Source organism: Pseudoliparis swirei, chromosome 4 (assembly GCF_029220125.1).
Source record: "Pseudoliparis swirei isolate HS2019 ecotype Mariana Trench chromosome 4, NWPU_hadal_v1, whole genome shotgun sequence".
NCBI classification, from domain to species: domain Eukaryota; kingdom Metazoa; phylum Chordata; class Actinopteri; order Perciformes; family Liparidae; genus Pseudoliparis; species Pseudoliparis swirei.
The window spans coordinates 3,662,442-3,677,150 of NC_079391.1; positions in this window are offsets into that span (position 1 = coordinate 3,662,442).

Here is a 14,709-nt window from a genome sequence, read left to right on the forward strand (position 1 = left end):
CTCCCGAAAGAACACGACATTTAACATTGAAATGGTCAAAAATTGACCAAGGACAAGGAGGGTTAAATATGAATTCAAAATAAATCTCGAAGGCAACACAAGGGTTAATAATATATATAATATATGTACTGCCTCGATACCCGGGCATGAGGTCACAACTACAACATTTCACATTTTATATGTTTTAAAGCTTTTAATGCTAGAAACTTCACTAAATCCTGCGACTTAAGGTGGTATTGCAGTACATTGTATTCCTCGTATTGCTCTGACTGTTGTCCTCCTGGCGTTGCCTCAAGGAGAGAGGAGGCTGAGTCTGAGGAAAGGAGACTCAGTGAGACTCTGTCTCGTCCACTTAAGTCTCATTTTCCGTCCGGGTAATTACACCTGAGAGTGTGAGAGCCGAGAACACCTCCATCCACACACTCTGCCCATTTCACCACAGGCCTCTTCATACACACACACACACACACACACACACGCACACACACACACGTGAGCTTAAATGGACACTTTTTTCCTTTTCTTATTTGCCTCCTCCGTCCTTTCCCTTTCTCTCCTTTTCTATTTCCTCTCAGCAGCTCTGTTTCTATTAGGTGTGACATTCCATTCCGCTTTTTTAATCACCTTTTTCTTTCCGGCTTTCTCTTCCTGGAACCAAAATAACTTCGTAAATGACGGCCATAAAACTCATACATTTACTGTCAGGGACTCCGCACGGGCCCAAATACAAATTCACTGTCTTGGAGTTCACGAGTCTGCTGCTTCCTTGACCAAGTTTATATACCTCTTAGGAGGAGAAATATATATTTATATATTTTTGCACACGGATGAAGATTAATTGGTTTGTTAGAAGGAGTAATTAGATTTCAACGCCAAGACGCTGCGATTTATTGCTACGGTTGTATCCTTGAATTGTTCTTTCGGGAAGGCGTAATATTATTTACTTATACAAGAAGCATCAAGTGATCAACCGTGTGAAAGACTAAATATTCAATTCAATTCAGTTTATTTTGTATCGCCCAATATCATAAATTACGAATCTGCGCGTCAGCTGGCTCATGACGGGAGGCGTCAGACACAGCCAGGTCCGATGGACCCTCTGAGACGTGAAGTCACAAAGACTTCCGGGAGGAAGAAGAGTTAATAATGTGTGATGGAGAGAGAGAAGAGGAGATACACTACCGTTCAAAAGTTTGGGGTCATCCAGACAATTTCGTGTCTTCCATGAAAACTCACTTTTATTTATCAATAAAATTGAATAGAAAATATAGTCAAGACATTGACAAGGTTAGAAATAATGATTAATATTTGAAGTATTAATTTTGTTCTTCAAGCTCAAAGGAAGGCCAGTTGTATAGCTTATATCACCAGCATAACTGTTTTCAGCTGTGCTAACATAATTGCACAAGGGTTTTCTAATCAGATATTAGTCTTCTAAGGCGATTAGCAAACACAATGTACCATTAGAACACTGGAGTGATAGTTGATGGAAATGGGCCTCTATACACCTCTGGAGATATTTCATTAGAAACCAGACGTTTCACCTAGAATAGTCATTTACCACATTAACAATGTATAGAGTGTATTTTTGATGAATGTTATCTTTATTGAAAAAATAGTGCTTTTCTTTGAAAAATAAAGACATTTCTAAGTGGCCCCAAACTTTTGAACGACAGTGTAGGTGCTCAGTGTATCCTAAATGTCCCCCAGCAGCCTAGAAGCCTATAGCAGCTCTCTAGGGGCGGGACCAGGTGAACCTGATTCATAGATAGGTGCTCAGTGTATCCTAGAACGTCCATAAGGAAAGAGGAGAGGAGAGAGGTGCTCAGTGTATCCTAAACGTCCATAAGGAGAGAGGAGAGGAGATAGGTGCTCAGTGTATCCTAGAACGTCCATAAGGAGAGAGGAGAGGAGAGAGGTGCTCAGTGTATCCTAGAACGTCCATAAGGAGAGAGGAAAGGAGATAGGTACTCAGTGTATCCTAGAACGTCCATAAGGAGAGAGGAGTGGAGAGAGGTGCTCAGTGTATCCTAGAACGTCCATAAGGAGAGAGGAAAGGAGAGAGGTGCTCAGTGTATCCTAGAACGTCCATAAGGAGAGAGGAAAGGAGATAGGTGCTCAGTGTATCCTAGAATGTCCATAAGGAGAGAGGAGAGGAGAGAGGTGCTCAGTGTATCCTAACACGTCCATAAGGAGAGAGGAAAGGAGAGAGGTGCTCAGTGTATCCTAGAACGTCCATAAGGAGAGAGGAAAGGAGATAGGTGCTCAGTGTATCCTAGAACGTCCATAAGGAGAGAGGAAAGGAGATAGGTGCTCAGTGTATCCTAGAACGTCCATAAGGAGAGAGGAAAGGAGATAGGTGCTCAGTGTATCCTAAACGTCCATAAGGAGAGAGGAGAGGAGAGAGGTGCTCAGTGTATCCTAAACGTCCATAAGGAGAGAGGAGAGGAGAGAGGTGCTCAGTGTATCCTAGAACGTCCATAAGGAGAGAGGAAAGGAGATAGGTGCTCAGTGTATCCTAAACGTCCATAAGGAGAGAGAGGAGAGAGGTGCTCAGTGTATCCTAAACGTCCATAAGGAGAGAGGAAAGGAGATAGGTGCTCAGTGTATCCTAAGCGTCCATAAGGAGAGAGGAGAGGAGAGAGGAGCTCAGTGTATCCTAAGCATCCATAAGGAGAGAGGAGAGGAGAGCTCAGTGTATCCTAAACGTCCATAAGGAGAGAGGAGAGGAGAGAGGTGCTCAGTGTATCCTAAGCGTCCATAAGGAGAGAGGAGAGGAGAGAGGAGCTCAGTGTATCCTAAGCGTCCCCCTCAGCCTCTCAGCCTCTAGCAGCGTCTCTAGGTCTGGACCAGGTGACCCTGACTCAGGTCTCCCTATAAGACCATCAAGAGGAAAGTCTTCAGTCTCCATGAGGGGGCGGAGTCTGCCTCCAGGACTGAAGGTGGAGCTGGTTCCATAAAAGAGGAGGAGCTTGGTACCTGGAGGATATGCTCCGGGTTGAAGAGCGTTAACAAAAGACCCAACATGCATCGTCCTTTACCTTTTGAAGAACACATTCATTCATCGTTCATGCTGCAGCCCTCGACCGGGGTCTCGTGCACAGGTGTGTCCGTGACGCGACGAGCGCCTCGTGTTCCTCAGACGTCGCCGTCACAGACGAAGAAAGACGAATAGAGACGGTTCCACCGGCGCAAAACGCAAACACGAGCGTTCCAGAGCCTCGGCGTGAGTCTCACGGCTCCGCCAGCGACGCACAGAGGAGAACGTCTTTGGCCGTCCTTGGAGGAGCGCCGTCAGGGATGGAGGGAGTCGGGCGGAGAGAGGGGGGTGCGTGTGGGAGCAGGGACACAGCAGTGGGAGGCGGAGGAGGAGGAGGAGGAGGAGGGGGTTCTGGGCTTCAGGGACCGTGGAGGCATTTGTATTCCTCTCTCATCTGTGACGGGGTTTTAGAAAAAGGTGGCGAGACACGGGAGCTAAGCATAGCGGGGGGGGGGGGGGGGGGGGCTTTTTGGCAGAACTGTGGCAGAGGTCCAGGATTCAAAGATGCAATGTTACAGAGATCTTATCATCGTCGCTGCTCCTCCTCCTCCTGAGGGCAGAAGATAAGAGGTCCTGTAATAAACAAAGGGATGTCAGAATGTGACTGAAGGGCTGATGAAGAAGGAGAGAGCAGTAGACTCACGCCGGACGGAGAGATCCATCCTTCTCCGATTGCTTTGCAGAAGATGATATTTTCAGATCGATGGTGAACCAAATGATGGATTTTTTTATTCCTCTGTTGTCTTTGGCACAATGATAATCACGTCTCTCTCTCTCTTGTTTTATAGGCTGTAATCTAAAATGAATCAATACAGCAGATTACTGTATCATCGTAGAGATGGCAGCTTTACGTTTCCCCTCTGTCTACCGGGTGTCTTTAACTGCGTGAGCGTGCAGTGAGCTCCACTGACCTCAGTGGACCTGTATTATTATTTATATTAAACTTTTATTTAACCAGGTGAATCCCATTGAGAGTTTTTTGAGGGTGACCTGAATAAGACAGGCAGCAACATAAGAAACACAATGTTACACACAAAACACACAAGAAACACAAAGTTACACACACAAAAACATAAGAAACACAAAGTTACACACAAAAAACATAACAAACACATAGTTACACACAAAGAAACATAAGAAACAGTTACACTAAAAAACACAGAACAAGGAATAAAAGAACCTCAAAGTTAAGAGACGGTGACATAACGGAGTTAATTTAAGAAACATTGACATTTTGCCTCCTGCCTCCTTTTCTCTCATTTTATATTTATAAGCAGTGTTCCCAGGTGAAAAATATACATAAGTATATTTAATTTTAAAAAATGTGTTTGCTGTAAATTCACTTACTAATTAGAAAAAAATTGTATATTTAAACTCTGTATTTATCAAATATGCTTTAAATACATTGTTTCAATGCTAATGTAGAGCATATACATTTTAAAATTTACAAAAAATATGTTTGAAATCAAAGTTTAAAGAAGTACATTTACAAGCAATTGCACAACTTACACTTAAAGTATATTTTTCTTGTAATATATTACTTGAAAGTATATACTCCAGTACAATTAGTGTGTTAAAAGTTAAATTGTTTAAATAGGTGAAAGTGTGACTTTAGTATAGTTTTTATATATTTTCAGAAAGTACATTTCTTTGATGGTATATTTGCACTGTAGGATTTAACTTTTCAGTCTATTTCAAATACAATAAAGTATATATATTTTTCGCCTGGGTTACTTTGATCTTTCTCCGGGTGCTCTGAATGTGAACGTGCACTTCTCATTCACTTCCACTGTCAATAAAGTCCCCGTCCAGCAGTCTCCACGTGTCACCCCACTTAGCTGATGAGCTCAACCAGAAGGACTCGCAAATCAATACTCTAATAGACACCCACTTTACCTAATCAGGTTCATCCGATTGGCCGTTTGACCCAAACAAACCGCTCCACCCGGTGTGCCGCGACAGAAACACACATTTATCTGAGCGTGATGAACGAGATGTTTCCCTAAATCTCGATGTGGACGGTGTAAATAATCCCAAAGCTGCGTTATTGATCCGGCTGCAGAGCTAAGTGGCTCAAAAAGCCTCCGTGACATCATCTCTCCATTAGTGAACACAATGGCTTTTTGCTGAGTGTGCATTTTTCATCATTCAAATTCATGATCTCATGCACTGATGCAAATACACACACACACACACACACACACACACACACACACACACACACACACACACACACACACACACATACACACATGTATCATCAACTCTTCTCTACATGTGTCACAGTCCGAGTTATTATAGTAGTTGAGGTGCATAGTGTATAAGTGTGAAGTATTTATGGATGTTAAGATGTGAATCGACATCAAGTCAACTGATACATGTTTTATAATTGATTATTTGTTTAAATTATTTATTGTGTCAGCCATTTCTATGTTTAAAATATTTGATAACTGGGTTATGCCTCAATTGACGTAGGCTGAGAAATAAATGTTTATTTTTGCTCTTATTTTGAAACCCTGTTGGTCTTATTTTGAAGCATCGCGTCCTCCTCCTCTCTTAATTAATTACCGGTGTGTCATTAGTTAGTTACATGGTTAGTTAGCACGAGAATACACGAGCAATTAGTTTTTATTGGCATGTCGTCACTGATGTCACCGGAGGAGACGACCTCCCACGAAGCACGACAGATAACACACACATGGAGGGGCCGTCTGCAACCGAAACATGGTTCTTCAGAGTTCTTCAAAGCACCTATAAAGGTGTCTCAGAGAACCTTTAAAATGGTTCTTGAAGGCACCATTTCTGGTTGCACAAACAATCTTTTAAAGCAGGGTTCTTTAAAGAACCATTTCCTGAAAGAGTTCTTCAAAGAACCTATAAAGGTGTCTCAAAGAACCTTCACAAAATGGTTCTTTAAAGGCACCATATATGGTTCCACAAAGAAGCTTTCAAACCAGGGTTCTTTAAAGAACCATTTCCTTAAAGAGTTCTTCAAAGAACCTAAAAAGGTGTCTCAAAGAACCTTCAAAAAATGGTTCTTTAAGGCACCATATATGGTTCCACAAACAACCTATTAAACAAGGGTTCTTTAAAGAACCATTTCCTTAAAGAGTTCTTCAAAGAACCTATAAAGGTGTCTTAAAGAACCTTAAACAATGGTTCTTCAAGGCACCATATATGGTTCCACAAAGAACCTTTCAAACCAGGGTTCTTTAAAGAACCATTTCCTTACATAGTTCTTCAAAGAGCCTATAAAGGTGTCTCAAAGAATCTTAAACAATGGTTCTTTAAGGCACCATTTCTGGTTCCACGAAGGACCTTTAAAACCAGGGTTCTTTAAAGAACCATTTCCTTAAAGAGTTCTTCAAAGAACCTATAAAGGTGTCTTAAAGAACCTTAAAAAAATGGTTCTTTAAGGCACCATTTATGAAGTTGACCCATTATGGTTAAACTGTGTAAAACAATAAACATGAGCAAATATATTGATGTTACCCATCAAATTAAACAACACAACTTGGGCTACACGGATCAGTAAGCCATTTCAACACAACTCAAACACCAACTAAAAAAATTATAAAAATATCATAATCATATTTTTTTCAGGACGAGACCTTTTTTTAGTTTGGGTATGTTATTTTGAGGAGAACCTTAAAAAATAAGTCTGTTTTTAAAATTTTAAGGATTCTATTTTTTCAAAAATGTCTCATGGTGACACGACTATAATTACAAAAGTTACCAATGGGGGAATATTAGTGATTGCAGAGCGTAGCTGTCATGAAATAAACCTGTAAGTGAGCCTGTTGAGGACGTTGAGTTTTTTTCTAGGTGGGTGTGAAGCTCCGAGCATCGCCGGGTTTCTCCGTCAGTGAAAGGTCACGGGGCGGAAAGAGGAGATTGGAGTCACGCGTCGACGTGGCCTTTAACACGTTTACCTGCTCACTCTCTGTATATCACTCTTGATGGAAATGCCAGCTGAATCCCACGCCGTGATGTATTCATTTAAAAGTGTCAGAGAATATTCTCCTCATGAAGCTTTTGTGTGAATTTCTCTTTCTTTCAAGTTTAATCTTAATGCTCCCCGTAACTGAATTTCTACCGGCCGTCAGTCTTCATTCATAAATGATAAGGTCCTAGTCAATCCTCAAATTACTATGTTAATAATTGCGACATTTCCTGGACATGTTCTGTTCAATGAACAAGTTATTTGGGGAGTTATACCTTAAAATATCTTAAAAAGTGTAATTCTCTTTCAGACCGAGGACCTGCCCTGTCTCCATCTTGTGTGTGTGTGTGTGTGTGTGTGTGTGTGTATGTGCATGCTGATGACGTCGGTGGATCAGAACCACAGCAGCCGGTCTGGAGAAGCCCTGACCTCTGACCTCTGAATGCTTTGTCAGACCAGGGCAGAAAGGTGAGGAGAGACCGTCAGAAGCGGCTCATTAGCATAAAGAAATACTGCACACAGGCGCACAAAAACACACACAGTTTGCATCTGTGTCCACACACAGCGATGTTGGGGGAAAGAGGCCCTGGAACCATTTTATGTAATGAATGCTCCAAAGAGGATGGCCGTGCCTCGTATAATACTTTATGGTTGAACCCTTTTGCTCAATGGAACTCACAATTTATCCTTTTATGGATTTGCTTCAATTAAATATATTGTGAGTGGACAGCTCCCCCGGGACTTGGTTTTTTATCACCGGGTGTTAATTACACTCACTCAGGCGGGACATGGCTCGACTCCCTGTGAGGGAATGATGAAATATGGAGCTCCGAGAGGTAAGAATCAGCTGCCTAACGCCGAATGTACGGACGGGTTGTCGGATTTCTCCGATCTTGACCTATAGATTATTTTCTAGTCTCATTTCATCTCTTTTGGAGAGACAAAAAATGGCAATTGATTTACAGTTTTAAACTATAAAAGAAAGAAAAAACTTTCCCATGAATTTAATCCCTCGATTCCCGTACTATATGTCCATTCTAAGAGGCTATTTCAATTCAAATCAATTTATTTTATGTAGCCGTTTTTATTATATGCCGTATGTTCAGTTTTGGTCTTCTTAACAGTGATGAACATTTCCGGCAAAGTTTTAATTCAAGCCATTAAAAAAAGAAAGCATCGAAGTCATCATGACTGTAGGTCAGTGGTTAGCAGGTCTGTCTTCCAATCAGGGGGTTGGTGGTTCAAACCCCACCCTAGTCTCCTTGAGCAAGACACTTAACCCTGAGTGTATGAATGTAACATGATTATAATAAAGCCAAATAACATGTAATGTAATAATGACATGGTCGCATAGTGGGTTACTTTGGTGCATATGGATATATTTAGTACATACAACCTAGTATTCTCTCTCTCTCTCTCTCGTTCCCAGAACTTTCTCACGGTGAGGATACTGTTCTCTCGGGGGAGGAGCTGTCACAGGGATTGCATCCTGAGCCTGTGGGGAAACCCACGAGGTTTTACCCGGCTCCCTTTAGAACTCAATATCTGTCACGCTGGAGCATAATAAGTAAGTCCTCTTTTCTTTTTTTTTTGCACACTTACTGACACTTTTTTTTCAGACCTAAGAACAAGTTCCAAGCTTCCTTATCCATGAACATGTTGTCTTGTTGTGGGCCTCTGGGCCTTTTCTTTGTCAGTTCACCCTTTGATTTAAATAAAAACAAAAACAAAATCAACACTATAAAACAACTCGGAGACTCTCGGTCTGAAGAGGATTTTTATTTGATTTTTTCATGACGCATGACTCACTTTACGAGCCGGCCTCGGTTTGGTAACCTTCCGGTTACAAACTCAATTGGCCGACTTACATCAGCCGATTACCGCAGGACTGAATCAGATTAAAACCCCCAATCGGAGAGCGGTGTGGAGCAATGCGCCCATGACTTATGAGGACAGACTGTGCAGAAGGGAGATTTAAGTTTTTCCTTCACAGAAAACAACGAAATGTCCATATTTGGACACTATAGTGCAGACAATATGTTGTGTGAGGAGAAAAAGGGCTGCAGACCTCCCAGTGTATTCTGTACATCTACCCATCAGGTCTGCAAACTGAGATTTAGCTTTTTTTGTTGCATGAGGGTTCATATGCATCAGTATCATCAGGACAATTCTCCTGGTGTATTGCGTAACCTTTCCACTCCATCACTCAAGGTCGTGTTGTTCAAATCCACAGAAACTAATTCTAAAATGATTCTAGTCCGAGGTTTCCAAAGACGTCCTGCTCATGCTGGATGGTGAAAGAGTTCCATGTTATGGGCCGAGACAAGGCATCTTGATCTTGAATTATTCACTATATATATATATATATATGTATATGTATATATATATATTCATATATAAACATATATATTCATATATATACATATATATATGTATATATATGTATATATGATGTATATACTGTATGTATACATGTATATATATGTATATATGTACAGTAAATATGTATATACATACATATATACATATGTATACATATATATACTATATATATAATATATGTATATATGTATATAGATGTATATATATATATTCATATATACATATATATAAATATATACTTATATATACATATATATATATACATATATATACATACGTTCTTTGAGGAACCATAAATGGTGCCTTAAAGAACCATCTTTAAAGGTTCTTTGAGGCGCCTTTATAGGTTCTTTGAGGAAGTATTTAAGGAAAGTGTTCTTTAAAGAACCCTAATCTGAAAGGTTCTTTGTGGAACCATAAATTGTGCCTTAAAGAACCATTTTTAAGGTTATAGGTTTTTAAAGAACTCTTTAAGGAAATGGTTCTTTAAAGAACCCTGGTCTGAAAGGTTCTTTGTGGAACTAGAAATGGTGCCTTAAAGAACTATTTTTTGAAGGTTCTTTGAGGCACATTTATAGGTTCTTGGAGGAATTATTGAAGGAGATGGTTCTTTAAAGAACCCTGGTTTGAAAGGTTCTTTGTGGAACCAGTAATGGTGCCTTAAAGAACCATTTTTTTAAAGGTTCTTTGATACACCTTTATCAGCTCTTTGAAGAACTCTTTCAGGAAATGGTTCTTTAAAGAACCCTGGTTTGAAAGGTTCTTCGTGGAACCAGAAATGGTTCTTCTATGGCATCCCTCTGAAGAACCATTTTCGGTTCCAGATGGCGCCTCCATGGTTCTGTGCGTTCCCCTTCCTCCACACACACTGTGTTTAAATCTTTCCTCTGTGTTTAACAGGGACATTTTATCCTGTAGTTTCTCAGACGCTCAACCTGTCGTCTGCATCCTCTCACTGAGCTTCAGTGGCTGAGGAGAGGAGCTCTGGGCGGTTTTGGTTCAGCAGCTCGAGACGGGTCAGTGCGTCCGGATAACGAGGGGGGGGGGAGAGAGGGGGGGGGGGCGCCGGCCGTCTGCTCCGATCCAAAATCGTATGCAAATCAGACCTTTTGTGTCAGCTCACGCGGAAGATGAGCTGCAGGAAAATCTCCCCCCGACGTACGAGGACTCGTCGAATACATTATGTTTTGACATCCCTCGAGGGGGTAATCTCGTCCTCTGTGAGGGATTACCCTCAGATTATATTCCCTTCACTTCTTTTCATGATATCCTCATTCGGGGTTTGGGATCTTGAACGACGGGGGTGTGTGAATCCTCCGGCTTCGTTGAGCGAGACTTTCTACTCACCTGTCTACTCCGTGCTCTACAGGGGGAAGGAGTTTAGCCGGTGCTCTGTGCGCCACGAGGTCGCCGCGGTTACGGCTGCCGGTGGCGAGTCATCAGCCGTCGAGCGGGCGGGACATCCTCCCGCCGCCCGCGCTACCCGGCGAGCATCCATCATCTTCAGGGACGTAACCACCCGTCTGAAAGCAGCACGGATAGAGTCTCAGGGATCCAGCTGCGCATTGACCAAGACACCAGGAGATGACATCATCGTTCATGCAGCGGCCATTCTCCGACATGTAACCCCAGGTGCATGCTGGTCCTGTATCTACTCCTACATGTAACCCCAGGTGCATGCTGGTCCTGTACCTATCAAAGCATCACACAACCTGAATGATTAAACAATACTACATGTCAATAAAACAACTAAATACTAATATCAAATAAATTCCTCCGACACAACATTATTTTATTGTTTTGGGTGAAAAGAGAAGTCTCAAAACTCTTTTTTTAAAATCCATTTCCTCCTCAGAACATAAAAGGAAGATGGGAAGCCCGCTCCATTGTCTTGTGATAATTTCCCAGGGGGCGGAGCCTATTGAGCGCCACTGGGCTGTGTCTAATGTGTCTGGGAAGGCGCTCAAAGGAATGTGGGATGTTCATGTTTAGCGGCATGTGAAATCTCAGCAGCTGCATATCTCCACCGCCTCCCCATTGTTATATTGTTTTATTGTTTTATTGTTTCACAGTAAACGCTCCGTGTGCTCCATAAATACCAAAAGGTTATCCTAATGAGTAGAATGCACCTGGCAGGTACACGTTGTCTCTGTTTCAGGCGGCGGGGATTTGTTCTGAGGAATTAAAGCAAAACAAATATATATATATATATTTACCGCCATGTCGCTGAATCAATATGTAATTTACAAGACAAACAAGGTATTGATAAAATAAAGATTCAGAGGAACAAGACAACAACAACGTTATAAACACACACGGCACAGATCAATAGATAATTAATACAATCACAATGTTTTACATCTCAGACATGAAGTACGACGTGAACTTATATCAAAAGCAGCAAATAATACGCGTCATTATCATCAAAATATTCAAATTTTTCCAAACTCTATAATTCAAGAGGTGTCAAATGTATTCAAATATATTATTAATTAAACTAATATAAGAAAAAGATCCACCGACAGAGAACTGAACTTGTGTTCATTTATAAAATGTTCATTTTTAACATGTTCATTTATATAATGTTCATTTATAACATGTTCATTTATAACATGTTCATTTATAACATGTTCATTTATAACATGTTCATTTATAAAATTTTCATTTATAACATGTTCATTCATAACATGTTCATTTATAACATGTTCATTTATCTGGATTATTCATAATATCTGGATTAAAACACAGATTTGCACTTCAGTGGCACTTAAATAGCACTTACTTATGCTACTTTTGTATTTTGACTATGTTGAGGAAATGTTACTTCCTGTATTCTTGTTGTTCTTAGTTTATACTCTTGGTTGATGCACATATTGTAAGTCACTTTGGATAAAAGCGTCTGCTAAATGACATGCCATGTAATGTAATGTTCATTTATAACATGTTCATTTTTAACATGTTCATTTATAACATGTTCATTTATAACATGTTCATTTATAACATGTTCATTTATTAAATGTTCATTTATAACATGTTCATTTTTAACATGTTCATTTATAAAATGTTCATTTATAACATGTTCATTTATAAAATGTTCATTTATATAATGTTCATTTATAACATGTTCATTCATAACATGTTCATTTATAACATGTTCATTTATAACATGTTCATTTATATAATGTTCAACCTAAAACACATCGCAGTGATCTGAACATGCGATATCAGTTAATATCTGGAGGCTCATCAATGTTCTTCCTGGCTTCCTGCCAGCCTACATACGTGTGTGTGTGTGTGGGGGGGGGGCACACTTCCCCCACAGGGGACAGAGAGCTGAACCGACACCATTAGTGTGAATAAGATGACAGTCGAGACAGAACTGAACATGGAAATCAGTCAGCCAGTCGGCTGGTTACGCAACATCCACAGCCTGTCACGGGAAACGCGTTAGCATCTCGGGTAACGCGTTAGCATCGCGGGTAACGCGTTAGCATCACGGGTAACGTGTTAGCATCACGGGTAACGCGTTAGCATCGCAATCGCACTAATGCAACAAGCCGTGGGGTAACATCTCTCATCTTTACAGCCCCCCCCCCCCCCCCCCCACACACACACACACACAAAACTGCAGCACAGAGTATTGCAGTGGGAAACAACCCCAGAGACCTCATTTCCCCCTCTACAGCGTGTATAAAACCCAAAGCCCGGTTCCCCGGAGCCCGGTTCCCCTGAGCCCGGTTCTCCATCAGCCTCAAGACTTGTACTAATAAGTTGCTGTGAGACCAGCTTTTAAAGATTAGGCACATTCACCTTATCGCTCACCAGCCACAGTTTAACTGCACAGTTGGAGACTGAAAAATACATTAGAAAGTAAAAAATGAAAATGAGGATGGGGGGTGAGGAGGGGGAGGAAGGGCGAGGGGGGGGGATATCCAATCAATGCGCCCTCCAGCGAGGCAATCAATATGAGTTTAACTGTTTTGTTAAGTCTCACTCTGGTGATTGTGCTTTTGGAATAATGAAATCGCGTTCAAGGTGAAGCATGACCGACATAATAATCATTCTGTTGATGCGAGGACCGGAGGGAGAGAAACAAAAACAAGATGGAGAGACGACCGACCGCATCACGGGCTGAACATGGAGCGATTTAGAAAAACAACCGAAGTGTAAGTCATGGAGTTTTGAAACCATAGCGGTTAAAAGGTTTGCATAATAACTCTGGAGATGTTGATGCCATTTCCATAATTGTGTTGGTTTATTTTCACTTTTATCAAACTTAACAAAAACCACAAGTCTAACTTGAGTTCTATCTGTGCCGACGTCACGTTACAGATCAAGAAATATATATCAGCTGATCCTCAACTAGGAGAAGAAGGAAGACAGAAATAGAGACAACAATCCATAGGGCGTTATAATTTTGAACATGAATATAAATAACATCCATTCATGATGGGAAAGGGACGTCTTAGAGAATACAAATAAATAAAAGAACTACATTTGTAATCAAAATAATCTGTCCCTAACAGGACCTAATGAATCATGACTCATGACAATTTATTAAAAGATTAAACAAATTGGACAAGTTTTCACCTTAATATATACTTTATATTTATTTTATATTATTATTATGCATTTTTACTTTTGAAGATTATATTTCTGTAAAAATACCTAAATGAAATATCAAGTATAAAATCAAATAAAAGAATACGACCTTAGATGCATAGTTAATTTGTACTTTATTTTTTTTAAATATTATTATTATGCATTCTTACTTTTGGAGTTTGTATTTCTGTAAAAATACCTAAATAAAATATCAAGTATAAAAAATTGAAAAAAGAATACGACCTGAGATGCATGGTTAATTTTTACTTTCTTTTTTATTTTTTATTATTATTATGCATTCTTACTTTTGAAGGTTGTATTTCTGTAAATATACCTAAATAAAATATCAACTATAAATAAAAAAATAGTATAATAAAAAATAAATATATAATTAAAAAATAATATCAAGTATGAATAAAAAATCAAGTATAAATACAAAATCTAGTATAAATAAAATATCAAGTATATATAAAGAAAATATCAAGTATAATAAAAAATAAAAATATCATTAAAAAAATAAAAATATCAAGTATAAATAAAAAATCAAGTATAAATAAAATATCAAGTATAAAAAAGAAAAAAAGAATACGAATAAAGAATACCTAAATAAAATCCTCCAGCTGACGTGAAGGACTTTAAAGCTTTCTGTGTTCACTAAGGAGTCAACACAGAAAGCTTTAAAGTCCTTCACGTCAGCTGCAGGATTTCTTCTGATATTTTTGGAAATGTATATATTTTTGGA